Source organism: Chiloscyllium plagiosum, chromosome 40 (assembly GCF_004010195.1).
Source record: "Chiloscyllium plagiosum isolate BGI_BamShark_2017 chromosome 40, ASM401019v2, whole genome shotgun sequence".
In the NCBI taxonomy this organism is placed as follows: domain Eukaryota; kingdom Metazoa; phylum Chordata; class Chondrichthyes; order Orectolobiformes; family Hemiscylliidae; genus Chiloscyllium; species Chiloscyllium plagiosum.
This window is the reverse complement of record NC_057749.1, coordinates 25,966,599-25,980,760: the sequence shown is the minus strand read 5'-3', so window position 1 is coordinate 25,980,760 and position 14,162 is coordinate 25,966,599. Positions and strand designations below refer to the sequence as shown.

Here is a 14,162-nt window from a genome sequence, read left to right as displayed (position 1 = left end):
GTACTCCATGCTACTTTCTCCCCACCCCCACCCCCACCCTCCTCTAGCTTATCTCTCCACGCTTCAGGCTCTCTACTTTATTCCTGATGAAGGGCTTTTTCCCGAAACATCGATTTTGCTGCTCCTCGAATGCTGCCTGAACTGCTATGCTCTTCCAGCACTACTAATCCAAAATCTGTGCAGGCAGCCATTTTGACATTGATATCACACACCCCCTCCAAAAATTAACTGAACCAGGATGGCTATGTTCTCAGCTTTTAAAATATGTTGCATCGATGGAGTGCCAGCAGACCAAATTTGTGGGATTTGTGTTCACAGCTGTGGGACGCCATATGCAAATTATCAATGCCACAGGCAGAAAACGATTATTGTAAATTGAATAAGGTCGCATTTTGGTGTACAGGGATTTATGCCATCTGTACACAAGCACCTTTGCACCAAAGGTAATTAATTTTCTTCAAATGATGTCTGATCCAAAAAAAGCCTGATATTGCATGCTGTTTAAAGCAGCAAACGTGAAACAGGTTGGTAGCACGGTGGCTCAGTTGTTAGCACTGCTGCCTCACAGCACCTGGATCCCAGGTTCAATTCTAGCCTCAGGAGACTGTCTGGGTGGAGTTTGCACATTCTCCCCTTGTCTGCATGGGTTTCCTTTAGGTGCTCTAGTTTCTTCCCACAATCCAAAGATGTGTAGGTTGAGTGGATTGGCTGTGCTAAATTTACCATTATGTGCAGGGAATTGCAGGCTGGCTGGGTTAGCCATGGGAAATGTAAGATTACAGGTATTAGATAGGATGCTCTTCAGAGGGTAGGTGTGGACTTGATGGGCTGAATGGCCTGCCTCCATTGTAGGGATTGGATGATATAGTGAATATCTGATTCCCAATTAGCTTGATCCAGATGGAGTCACTGCGTCTGATTAACATTTATTCAATGTGTGATCTAACCTTGATTTACATTACAAAACACTGATTTATGCTCACTTGCATTTACAAGGATTACCAGGAGACAATTATCTCGCCTCATGCTTCTCTACAGGAGTATCTTCTCGTGTTATTTAGGTTTTTATAACCCATTTGATTAGAAACTCTGCCTGCTTAACTCTATTGATCTTGGATTACAAAATCAGACATTTGGTATTCATTCATCCTTATCCCTGTGCTAACCACCATGAAGGACCCTGAGCTCTTTGAAAGTCCATTGTTTTCAAGAGCTAATCACACACTTCAGAAGTGTTGATGCCCGTCTGCCTCCACTCCTGTTCGCACAATGTCCTTCTTTGTTCCTTGGTAATTTGCCATATCAGCACAGGGGTTAGTCTCTAGACATCTTCACGTATGCAACAAATTGCTGTCTACATACAAAAATTCTGAACAATTTGTCTGCTTGTCAGAGATGTCCTTGTTACAATCTCATTGGAGCCAGTACAATCACAACTCACATTTCTCCTTCGCAGGCACAGATATTTTAAATGGCATGGGAATTTAATTGTTTCCCCACGTAAAGTTAATTTGGTTTAGCATAATACAAAATAAACATGTTACATATAACGTTGGCAAGTGAAGGCCAATGCTTCCTTGCAGGCTTCAAAATACAAAACCATCATTTTCTTCTTTTTTAAACTTCTGTGTTCTTAAATGGTTGAGATACTTTTGAAAATTTTTCTCAAACTATTTTCTAATCAAAATTTGGAGATGCTAGTGTTGGTCTAGGATGCACAAAGTTAAAAATCACACAGCACCAGGTTATAGTCCAACAGGTTTATTTGGAAGCATTGGCTTTCGGAGCGCCTCTCCTTCATCAGGTGGAAGGAGCAGCTAGTGCTAGTGCTTCCATAACCTGGTGTTGTGTGATTTTTAACTATTTTCTAGTCACCTGCGCAGTGATGTTATTATTTACCTCTGAAACCGGTGGGACTTGAACCTGAGTCTCCTGGTTCAGAGGAGAAAGTGAGGTCTGCAGCAGATGGTTCAGAAACAGGGACGCTATGCCCTTTGAGATACTTCCTAATCTTTTTAATGCTTTATTTAATCTACTTTTCCAATCAACTTGTTCAGAGTTGTTATCACACTCGTCTGCAGCAGATGGGACTAGAACCAGTGTGAGTATCCATTGCTTGCACCTGCTGCTTCCAAATTGATGTAATTGGACCAGGTACAAAAGAAATATGCTTTCACATTGATAACTGACATCCCCTAAATCCAACTTTAAACCTCAAATTGCATTAAGGAAAGGACTGCATTCAAATATCACCTTTCATAATCTCAGATTATCTGAAAAGGTTTTTATAGTTAATTAATTAGACTCATGCTGTGCCAGCAAATACATGAGGCAATTTGCACACAGAGTTATACAATAAGGAACATATGTATTTCATAAGTACGGGTGGAGAGATAGATGTTGACTAGGAATTCCACAGCAACTCCACTCTCCTTTGAATACTACCTTGGGATCTTTTACTTCCAGAATCACAGAATTGTTACAATGCAAAAGGAGCCCATTCAGCCTATTGTGTCTTCACCAGCTCTCTGAATGAGCATTTTGCCCTCTCCCCATAGCCCTGCATATTGCACCTATTCAAAAAAAATCGTCTAACTCTATTTTGAATGGTTCCACAACACTGCAGCAATCAAAGAATAGAATAAAATCTCTTCAGTGGAAATAGGCTCTTTGGCCTAACAAGACTACACTGATCCTACGAAGAATACCCCACCCAAACCTCTACATTTATCCCTGACTAATGCACCTTATCTACATATCCCTGAACGCATTGGGCAATTTAACATGACCAATTCACCTAACCTACACATAGAGTCATAGATTTGTACAGCATGGAAACAGACCCTTCAGTCCCAACCCAATCTTGTCCCACTTGCCAGCACCCGGCCCATATCCCTCCAAACCCTTCCTATTCATATACCCATCCATGGACTGTGGGAGGAAACTCACACAGACACTGGGAGAATATGCAAACTCCACACTGTGAGGCAACAGTGCTAACCACTGAGCCACCAAGCAATTGTAGAGTGACCACTTGCTGCATGCAAGTATATCCTTATATCACTTTTGCTTCTCTTACTAAATTATGCTAAGAGTGTAGAGGAGCAAATTACTGCAGATGCTGGAATCTATACTGAAAACAACAAATGCTGGAGATCACAGCAGGTCAGACAGCATCAATGTAGAGAAGAAAGTGAGGGCTGCAGATGCTGGAGATCAGAGCTGAAAATGTGTTGCTGGAAAAGCGCAGCAGGTCAGGCAGCATCCAAGGAACAGGAGAATCGACGTTTCGGGCATAAGCCTGAAGAAGGGCTTATGCCCGAAACGTCGATTCTCCTGTTCCTTGGATGCTGCCTGACCTGCTGCGCTTTTCCAGCAACACATTTACATCAATGTAGAGAAAGCAAGTTAACACTGAGAATTCTAGGTGACTCTCATGACGCGCTCTGATGAAAAGTCATCTTGACTTGAAACATAAGTTTGTTCTGTCTCCATGGCTGCTGTCTGACCTACTGGTGATGTCCAGCATTTGTTGGTTTCAGTACTCTAAGTCTAGCCCTTTCCAGAACAGTTTCAGTTCTGAAGAAGGGTCACCAGACTTGAAATATTAAATCTGTTTTCCATCCACAGATGCTGTCAGACAAATGAGCTTCTCCAGGAATTTCTGTTTGATTTTGTTTCAAATTTCCAGCATTTGCAATTCTTTGTTTTATCTCCATACATGAAGCCTTGTGAGTTTGCGAGGAGGGTCATGGGATCAGAATGAGAACTAGCATTCCTAACATTCCTTGTTCATTTAAAAGACCACTGCAATTAGTAACTCAGCAGAGATCAATATGTCAATTTCCTGATGCATTCCAGATTGCAGTATCTGCATATTCACCCAATGGATTTAAAGACGCCTTTGTTTAAAATTCAGTCAGAAGAGTCATTGGTCACAGAAATACTGCCTTTAGGCAAAGTTAATAATCACACAACACCAGGTTATAGTCCAACAGATTTAATTGGAAGCACTAGCTTTCTGAGTGCTGCTCCTTCAGCAAGTGGTTGTGGAGTATAAGATCGTATGACACTTAATTTATCGCACAAGTTTACTATCCACAGTAAATTATACTGTTCCATTTTTGCTATAAATTCTGTGTCTTATGATCTTATACTCAACAATCACCTGTTGAAGAATCTGCGCCCCAAAAGCTCGTGCTTCCAAATAAATCTGTTGAATTATAACCTGGTGTTGTGAGATTTTTAACTTTGTACACCCCAGTCCAACACCGGCATCTCCAAATCATGCTTTGAGGCACAGGACATTCACTTTCTTTTAATACCTGTGAAGTGTGAGATCTGAAGCATCAATGCCAATATAGTTGTATATAGGCTTTTACATTAGGCATCCATCTGCAAAAGTAATCTCATTTTAGCACAACCGTAGGAATTATATGTAGTTGGTACATCTTATCCTAGGCTGCTGGCATTCCTTTACAGGACCGCATGTTTGGAAGGAGAGCAGTTATTGTTTATGATGGATGGCAATTTTAAGAACCATGGAACTGTAACATTTGCAGGTAGTTTTCAATTCATTTGAATTGGGTTTTACACATCAGATCATTATATAATTGGCTCGATTAGAGATAGGTAACAAGTGTGGGACTCACATCTCAAAAATCAATACCAAGGTCCGTCCGATTTGCTGCAATTTCTCATTTGAGAAAGTTTATTGTGTAAAACAATCAAATGCCTTTTTGAGGTCTTCCTAAATAACATTTGTGTGGGTTCCTGACATTAGTTTTTTATATTTGCTGAATTACCAGCATTCTAAATCAAAGCAAATGTGGTTGCTGCAGTGATAATGCCACTTTCCTCTGAGCAACTGGTATCTTTCAAAAAGTGGGATGTGGGGTTCCCAGGAGAAAGTCCAGATTCACAAGAATCCAGATTCACAGGCGGCACGGTGGCCCAGTGGTTAGCACTGCTGCCTCACAGCGCCTGTAGACCCGGGTTCAATTCCCGACTCAGGCGACTGACTGTGTGGAGTTTGCACATTCTCCCCGTGTCTGCGTGGGTTTCCTCCAGGTGCTCCGGTTTCCTCCCACAGTCCAAAGATGTGCGGGTCAGGTGAATTGGCCATGCTAAATTGCCCGTAGTGATAGGTTAAAGGGGTAAAGGTAGGGGTATGGGTGGGTTGCGCTTCGGCGGGTCGGTGTGGACTTGTTGGGCCGAAGGGCCTGTTTCCACACTGTAAGTAATCTAATCTAAAATTCCCAAGAATCTGCAAACAGCCCCAGAGGATCAATGAGACAGAGCAGATTGAAATCTCTGCCATTATGTCCAGTTGTATGGAGGCTTATGCCCGAAACGTCGATTCTCCTGTTCCCTGGATGCTGCCTGACCTGCTGCGCTTTTCCAGCAACACATTTCCAGCTCTGTATGGAGATCACCCCTTATATTGCCATAAGTGAGGGTTACGCATCTCAGACTTTGTCAGAAGCCACACGACACATAGTTATAATCCAACAGGTTTATTTGAAATCTCAAGCTTTCAGAGCACAGCAGTGTTCCTAAAGCTTGTGATTTAAAATAAATCTGTTGGACCATAACCTGATGTTGTGAGACTTCTGGTTCTGTTAGTAGCACACTTGTCTCTGAGACGGAGGTTGAGGACTGAAGAACTATTCCAGGATTTGAACACACACAGGAAGGCTAATCTTCCAGTGAAGCACTGAGGGAGTACTATGCTACTGACGGTGCTGACTTTTAAATGAGAAATTAGTTTGTTGCCCCATTTATCCTCTAAAAGGTAAAATTGCCACAGTCCCAGAGACCGTTAGGGCTGCTCTCTCATTAAGGGATGGTCAGTGTAACCTGGGGGTCATGCCTCAGTAAAGAAGACAAGGTTGACAAAGTGTAACCTTCATAGTAAACTCAGACACTGCTTAACCTCTAAGATAGAGATGAAAGATGTTGTGACTCAATTCTGATGTAGAGCAGGGAAGCTGTCTCCATTAATCTTTATCCTTCAACAAACAGGTTATCTGGTCATTATCACGTTGTTGCTATGTAAACTTTGTGTGCATTACAGTGGCTGTTACATTTTTTTAACATTACACAGAGACTACAGTTCAAAAGTATTTAATGAATGGAAAACATTTTGTTACATTGTGAAACGAATAGTTATATAAATACTGGCAATCTTGCAATATTCATATAAAATGTTAATAATATGGGGTGATGGTGGCAAATTGATCATGTGACTGGAATAGCAACTCAGAGACGCAGACTCATGCTCTAAGGATATTAGTTCAAATCCCACTATGGCAGGTGGTGGAATTTGAATTCAATGAATAAATCTGATATATAAAGCTGCCCGTAATAATAATGAACATAACAGCTATCACCATTTGTTGTAAAAACAAATCTGGTTCACTAATACAGTTTAAGGAAGGCACTGTGACATTTGTGTCGAGAGTGTGGAGCTGGAAAAGCACAGCTGATCAGGCAGCATCCAAGGAGCAGGAGAACTGACATTTCGGGCATAAGCCCTTCATCAGCTCATTCCTGATGCCGAAGCGCGATTCTCCTGCGCCTCAGATGCTGCCAGACCTGCTGTGCTTTTCCAGCACCACACTCTCGATTCTGATCTCTAGCATCTGCAGTCCTCACTTTCTCCACTCTTTCTCTCTACCTGGTCTACATGTGACTCCAGACTCCTGTCCTCGGGTTGACTTCCAACTGCCCTGTGCAATGGCCTAACAAGCCACTCAGTTTGAGGTAAGTGAGGAAGACCAACAAAATCCACATTCCCTAAAAGAAGTTTAAAAAATATTATTGAAAACTAAATCTGAATTTGTACTTCAGCTACACATTAAAATCCAATCGCTGTGTACTAATATCAATTCCGAGGTGCTCAGTTGGGGAATTTCAGTTGTAAAATCCATGTTCTTCTTTTGAAGGGAAATGAAATCAGATTCACGGGTTTACCTTTTATGTGAAATCTGACATTTTTGAGGATCAAAAAACATTTACTATAAAAAAGTAAAATCACCACAGTTCCATCCTATCATCAGAGAGAGACAGCTGGTGGTGGGTTTAATCTGAGGGTCACCATGCCTCAGATGAGGGGAGAAGTTGACCAGGAGACTCCTTCATAGCTGGTCGGGAATTGGACCCGAGCTGTTGGCTTCACTGTGCATCGCCATCCAGCCAACCGAGCTATCTGCTGAATCATTTAGACTCAAACGTTAGCTTGCTTTCTCTCCACGTGTGCTCCCTGGCCAACTGTGATCGCCAGCATTCTTTCTTTTCAGTAACTGATTTACTATCTGTGTCAATTAAACACTTACATTTTCAAGTCATAAATGCTGGAGTAGAAATCAAATGAGTACTACACCCAAGCCGAATTGTTCCTTTTATATTCATTCAGTATAAAAAGCACCTCTATTAAATTTCAAGCATGCAGAAGGCTTGGCTCCAAATACTTTTACATGGAATACTGGCTGTCTGCCACATTCTTCCCATTGTGCCTTTTCAAAGACACATAAGATGTCACTTTAATTATCCAATACAAAAACAGGCAGATATAGGATACTGCAGATTTAGCATTTTATGCTTGAATTGGGAAACTGAACTCCAAAACTGCCAAGAGTTGTTGTAGAAATACAATGTTATGAATTCCTGCATACGTATAATATCATAGGACTTTGACTCAAGGTAAAAGACAATTCAACATGTAAGAGAAACTGGAGGGTGTACATTATAGGAGAAAGTGAGATCTGCAGATGCTGGAGATCAGAGCTGGAAATGTGTTGCTGGAAAAGCGCAGCAGGTCAGGCAGCATCCAGGGAACAGGAGAAGCCATTCCTGAAGAAGGGCTTATGCCCGAAACGTCGATTCTCCTGTTCCCTGGATGCTGCCTGACCTGCTGCGCTTTTCCAGCAACACATTTCCAGAGGTGTACATTATAGGAATGAGAGAACATGGCTAAATAACATTGACAATAATTTGAGCGATGACTGTTTAGTCATAGAGTCATGGAGTTATACAGCACAGAAACAGACCCTTCAGTCCAACTTGTCCATGTTGACCAGACATCCCAATCAGAACTAATCCCATTTGTCAGTATTTGGCCCATATCCCTCGAAACCCTATTCATATAAGTGGAGGAAGGTAACTATTGTGTAAACATACTTGGAATGTTGCTAACCAGACACCAGAATGGATTGAGCAATAAAAGCAAAGTACGGCTGATGCTGGAGATCTGAAATAAAAACTATGTGCTGGAGAAACACAGCAGCTCTGGCATCATCTGTGCTTATGTCTCCAGAGGCAACGTTTGAGTCAAATATGACTTCTTCGAAAAAGGACACGGGCTGGTGCTCGTAGAAATCTTATAATGATGTAAATTTGAAAAGAAATACGCAAAATTTGTCTTCAGCTTAACTTCGGTTATGTTATTCTTAGACTTAAGTATACGTGTCAAAATCCAAAAGATTAAAATAGCAGCGAGCACAATTCTTTGAAATGTTCCATAAAGTTATAAATTCGAATGTAAAATCATTGCTCTTTGGTCTTAAAAGGGATAGTTTACTAACCATTATATATCTTTTTTCATAGTGTCAATATCAAAAGGGTAATTTGCTAGTTGTAAATTAGTAAAAGTTGTGCATTCTCAAACAGGTATGAAATCTCTTTATTCCTGAATACACTGATTTCCTGCATGTGATCATTTCCACAATTGACCAGTATCACAGTAATTGATACTTTTAATGTTCACTATAAGATAAGAAAACCTTAAATTGACCTGCTTTGACATAACTCTGGGGTGTGAACCTGCACCTTCTGACCCAGAGGTGGGGACACTGCCATTGTGCCACAAGATCCTTTTGAACTTTAAAAGGAGATATTTTTATTCAACCTGTTCAGTCACATGATATCACATGCTTGGGCCAATAGGAAGTCAGACCTTCCAACTTAGAGGTTGGGACACAACCACTATACCACAAGATCCTGTAACAAAGACAAAGAGAACTGTAGTCAGCAGGATTCAAGCGTACACTTGAATTTCTAACCCATCGCTTTAATCACTTAGCCACGACTACGTAATTTGAGTGAAGCACTCTCTCTAAACTGCTTCTAATGCAATTCTAGATATTTTTAATCAATTTGTTTAGCCATAGGTCAGGGGTAGGGGTACTAGAAGTAGGATCTTTTTGAATCACAATAGTCACCTTTGTCAGGCAAGGTGCGCTTCTGATTGGCATGGCGGGTGCTGAAACTTTATTCATTTTGTACTTCCTGACCCAACAATGAAGAAGTCAATCGGTCGACTGCCTGTGTGGAGTTTGCACATTTTCTGTGTGTCTGCGTGGGTTTTCTCCAGGTGCTCTGGTTTCCTTCCACTGTCCAAAGATGTGCAGGTGAGGTGAATTGGCTATGCTAAATTGCCCATAGTGTTAGGTTCTGGATCAGTGGTGCTGGAAGAGCACAGCAATTCAGGCAGCATCCGAGGACAGACAAAATTGACGTTTCGGGCAAAAGCCCTTCATCAGGAATGCTGCCTGAATTGCTGTGCTCTTCCAGCACCACTGATCCAGAATCTGGTTTCCAGCATCTGCAGTCATTGTTTTTAACCATAGTGTTAGGTGCTTCAGTCAGAGGGAAATGGGTCTGGGTGGGTTGCTCTTCGGAGGGTCGGTGTGGACTGGTTGGGCTGAAGGGCCTGTTTCCACACTGTAGAGAATCTAATCTAATCTAATCGTCCTAACCATTACTTCAGCGCTAATGACATCAGCCAACTCCATGGCCTGATGGTGTCTGTGTGGCACGGATACGTAATTAATACATCTACAAAGTTAATGTGGAAAGAGATCCTCTGGAAGATATTGGCTGAAGGATGGTGGGAATGGATTCAATGACAACAGCAGGGTGACCAGCTAAATTGAAAAGCTTGTTCTATCACCCACAATAACCATGAAAGGGTGGATGGCCTCCTTCTGAGCTGTATCAGTCTGTGATTCCAAGTCTTTGAATTGTTTGCACGCTGATATTTTTAAGGTCTGTCTAATTTGCTTTAAATTTATGCTTTCTTTTGTCAAATCACCTAGCAAAGTTCTTTTAAGTGTGACCTTATCCAACTTTAATTTGATGACTCAGTGAGTGTTCAATGAAGAAATTGCAATTTGCATGGCATGACAGAATGGACATTGCCCACATTAGAACTTTAAGCAAATGATAAATTTATTTCAAAAGTCAAACAAAAGGCCAACTACTCCAGAAGCACATTGGTCATTAGATTTGTGTAATACAATAGGAGCAAATCTGTTTTATTTGATTGTGCATTTGTCAATAAATGCAAGTTGTGTTACATAAAAATCTTGAGCAGTATTTAATAATCTGCCAAAGAGATAGCATAGCACATGACAGCAAGTAGGTAATTGCTACTCATAGGTCACATGTATCTACAAGGACATTCGATACCCTCACAGACAGCACGTGTATAAAAAGCAACGTCATAGGGAATGAAGTCCACTGCAAAAGGTGGTATGAAGGAGAAAATGGTATTACTAAATGCCACAAGTTTTGCAGTGCTCATTGTCATGACTGTTAGGGTTTACTGATTTTCATTATGTTGAATCTTGTGTAGATGTCAAAGGTAAATAGAATCATTAGTAATTAAATTCAGAGCAGACAAGTATTGGTATTCAATTATATTATTGCTGCTGCTGGATGCATCTGTACCTTAAGATATTTGTTATTGGATCTCCCTGCTTAACTCAACTTATTGGATGGACTACTATTATTTTGCCACACCAAATATGATTAGATGTGGCTCTGTTGATCATATTCTTGTCTCTGAGACACCAGGTTCTATGTTCAAGCCACACAAGTTCACAGTATCAGAGGTGCTACTGCAAGCTCAATTGATGCATTATTGGTTTTCTCTAATGTAAACAGATCTTATTTGATGGAGAATATTGGAGTTAAATGCAGTGGAGTTAAAGCAAAATAAGAGTTATCTGTAAATCAGTTGCCAGAGGGAATGGTGGAGGCAGATGCATTTTAAATGTTGTAATTGTATCTTAAAGGGTACATGAATAGAATGGATTTAGAGGGATACAGGCCAAATGCTGGGACTAGATTTATTTAGGATATCTGATCAATATGTACAAGTTGTTTCTGTGCTGTATAACCCTATGACTAACATTTACCCAACTGTCAATGTCAAAGATTATCTGGCCATTAGCATTACTATTTGAGGGAGTTTGTGCACAAAAAGTTAGCTGCTACCTTATCAGAATGCCTGCATTCAAGAAAAACAAACTTAACTGGCTGTGGAGTACTTTAGAAACAAAAAGTAAATTGCTGTAGGAGATCAGTAGGTCTGGCAGCATCTGAGGAGAGAAATCAGAGTTAATGTTTCAGGTCAAGTGATCCTTCTGAGCTTTTCTAAATTTCAGTTTTTGTTTGATTTACAGCATCAACAGTTCTATCAGTTTTTGTTAAGCATGTTCCAACATGCTCAGAAGTACTACACAAGTGCTATTAAATGCAAGTCTTTCTTCCTTTTATATAGATTAACATTTTTAAAGATGGCATGGGGAGAACACTCACTTTCAGACACCATTGATTCATGTTCACCTCAACACTGTCAGTACCTGTCCCCACAGTACCGAGTACTACAGTCCACAACCACTGGTTCTGGTGAGGAAATAGTCAATCCCAACAATCTGACATGGCAATAGAGCTGCTAGTCAAAAACTGGAGCACTAATCAAAAGGCAGATTTCAAATGTAATGGGGCCCTGTGCAATTAAGGTGGCAAGCATAGTTACAGCTTGGTCTCATTTGGAAGATATCTCAAACTGCAATGTGAAGCTACTCTTCAATAGATTTACCCTGAACAAGAGCAAGGCCTTAGGAACATCACGACTTGCAAGTTCCTTTTGAAGACATGTACAACCCCGACTTGAAGTTATATGGTCACCATTCCTCCAGTCACTGGGTCAGAAATCCAGAAGCCCCTCCCTAACAACCGTGGGTATACCCACTTCACAGTCTGCAGTGGTTCAGAAGATAGCTCATCACCTTCTCAAGGTGAATAAACACTGGTTTAGCCAGCCAGCAACATCCATAAGTTAAAATTAACAGCCAATCCCCAAACATTCCACCAAGTGGAACAGCCATTTAGTCATACTTTTCATTAAACAGTGCATGCTTGATCTTAAATATACAGTATTTACTTTTCAATATATGGTCACCTCCACATTGAGGGGGCAAATTTAGAGTCGGTGATTGTTTGGCAAAACACCCTCATGCAGTACACAGGCATGACCTCAAAAATCCCAACATTAATCACTTTAATCAGCTACCTGGCTTCCACCCTGACCTTTCTGTACATGACCTGCCACAGTATTGAAGTGAACTGCAACCCATCTTTCATTTGGAAATTCAAGACTACATTCAGACCATCACAATTTGTACCTTCCACATCTGCAATCCTCACTCTCTACAAGTATTTCAGAGTCAATAAAGTAGTTAACATTACAACATAGGAAACAGCAAGACAGAGTGCAAGAGACATCCCCTACCCATCTTTTCTTTAGAAAAATTAGTCATAGAACTGTACAGCACAGAAACAGACCCTTCCAACCTGTCTATGCTGACTAGATATCCCAACCCAATCTAGCCACACTTACCAGCACTCAGCTCATATCCCTCCAAACCCTTCCTATTCATATACCCACCCAAATGCCTTTTAAATGTTGCAATTGTACCAGCCTCCACTTCCTCTAGCTCATTCCATACACATACCACCCTCTGAAAGAGTTGCTCCTTAGGTCTTTTCTCTTTCCCCCCTCACCCTAAACCTATGCCTTCTAGTTCTGGACTCCCCAACCCCAGGGGAAAGACTGTCTATTTATTCTATCCATGCCCTTCATGTTTTTGTAAACTTGTACAAGGTCACCCCTCAGCCTCCAGGGAAAACAGCCCTAGCCTGATCAACCTCTCCCTATAGCTAAAATCCTCCAACCCTGGCAACATCCTTGTAAACCTTTTCTGAACCCTTTCAAGTTTCACAACATCTTTCCAATAGGAAGGAGACCAGAATTGCACACAATATTCTAACAGTGGCCTAACCAACACCCTGTACAGCCACAACATGACCTCCCAACTCCTGTTAAGGATTATTTTTTTTCTCTAGAAGATCCTGCCACAGGAGAAGAATCCTTGAGCTAAGTAGATTCTTGACTAGGCAGGAAACCAAGGGTTATGGGAAAAATACAGGAAAGTAAATGGAACAAGTGTCAAATCATGACCCCAGTGAACAGAGCAGCAAGCTCAAAGGGCCGAACGGCCTGTGTCAAATGCTAAAAGGCTTTACACCACCTGCCTGCCATCTGACTCTCCATGAACTTTGCTTTAAAAGCCTTCACTCTAAATTACTATCTTCAGCTCACAGAAGGCAGCACCTACCACACCCACATAACCCACACCGACTGAGAAGGTACTGTGCGTTGGTGCATTTTTATAGTGGGTTGGCGCCCACGTGATAGGCGGTGCCCGCCCCCACGCCGCCTCTCCGGAAGGCAGCCACGCCCCCCCCTACTGCACGCTTCTGGGCCTAGCCACGCCTCCTTCCGCCGTGCGGTGCGATCGAGCCGTGACATAACCGCGCCTCCTAGTCGGAAACCCCACCCACTGCCGTGGCGGGCCGATGCAATGCACACGTGACCCCGTCCTTCCCCACCCCACCCCCTCCCCCTCCCATCCTTCCCCGCTCTGCGCGAGCGCTCCCGCCTACGGAGAGATTTGAAAAGTGGGGCCGGTTAGCGCGGGCCGGCCGGCCGCTTCTTTCAGCAGCAGAGCGGGCTCTCCGCCTCAGTGCGGTATGTGTGAGAGAGAGAGTCGGTAGCTGCCACAGGGAGTTAGAGCGGGGGCAGCAATGAAGGAAATAAACATTACATTCTAGATTCACGGCGCTGTGAGAGAATCAGTCGATCGTAACGGAGAGGTGAGCTGAGGGGAGGGGGAGATTATATACTGTATACATTATATATGTCTATATTATTGTTTCTGTGTGTGGGGCGCTGATGTTAAGGGATGGGGGTGTCTGGAGGCTGTCAGTCATCAGAGGGTCTGTGGCGTGGTATCAGTGAGAGTGGGTGTGTG

General features: G+C 42.1%; 1 protein-coding gene across 8 annotated transcripts in view; it reads left to right on the top strand.

Moving 5' to 3' along the window:
- c40h15orf39 (chromosome 40 C15orf39 homolog) overlaps positions 1-14,162 on the top strand; it is a 90,918-nt gene that overhangs the window by 46,987 nt on the left and 29,769 nt on the right. Inside the window, exon 1 of one of the 8 annotated variants that reach the window (XM_043680624.1) lies at positions 13,752-14,004. The exons of the other annotated variants lie outside the window; for them this stretch is intronic. The gene's annotated coding sequence lies outside the window, so the exon portion shown is untranslated. Of the gene's footprint in view, positions 1-13,751; positions 14,005-14,162 lie in introns of those variants that run through there. 8 annotated transcript variants of the gene reach the window in all.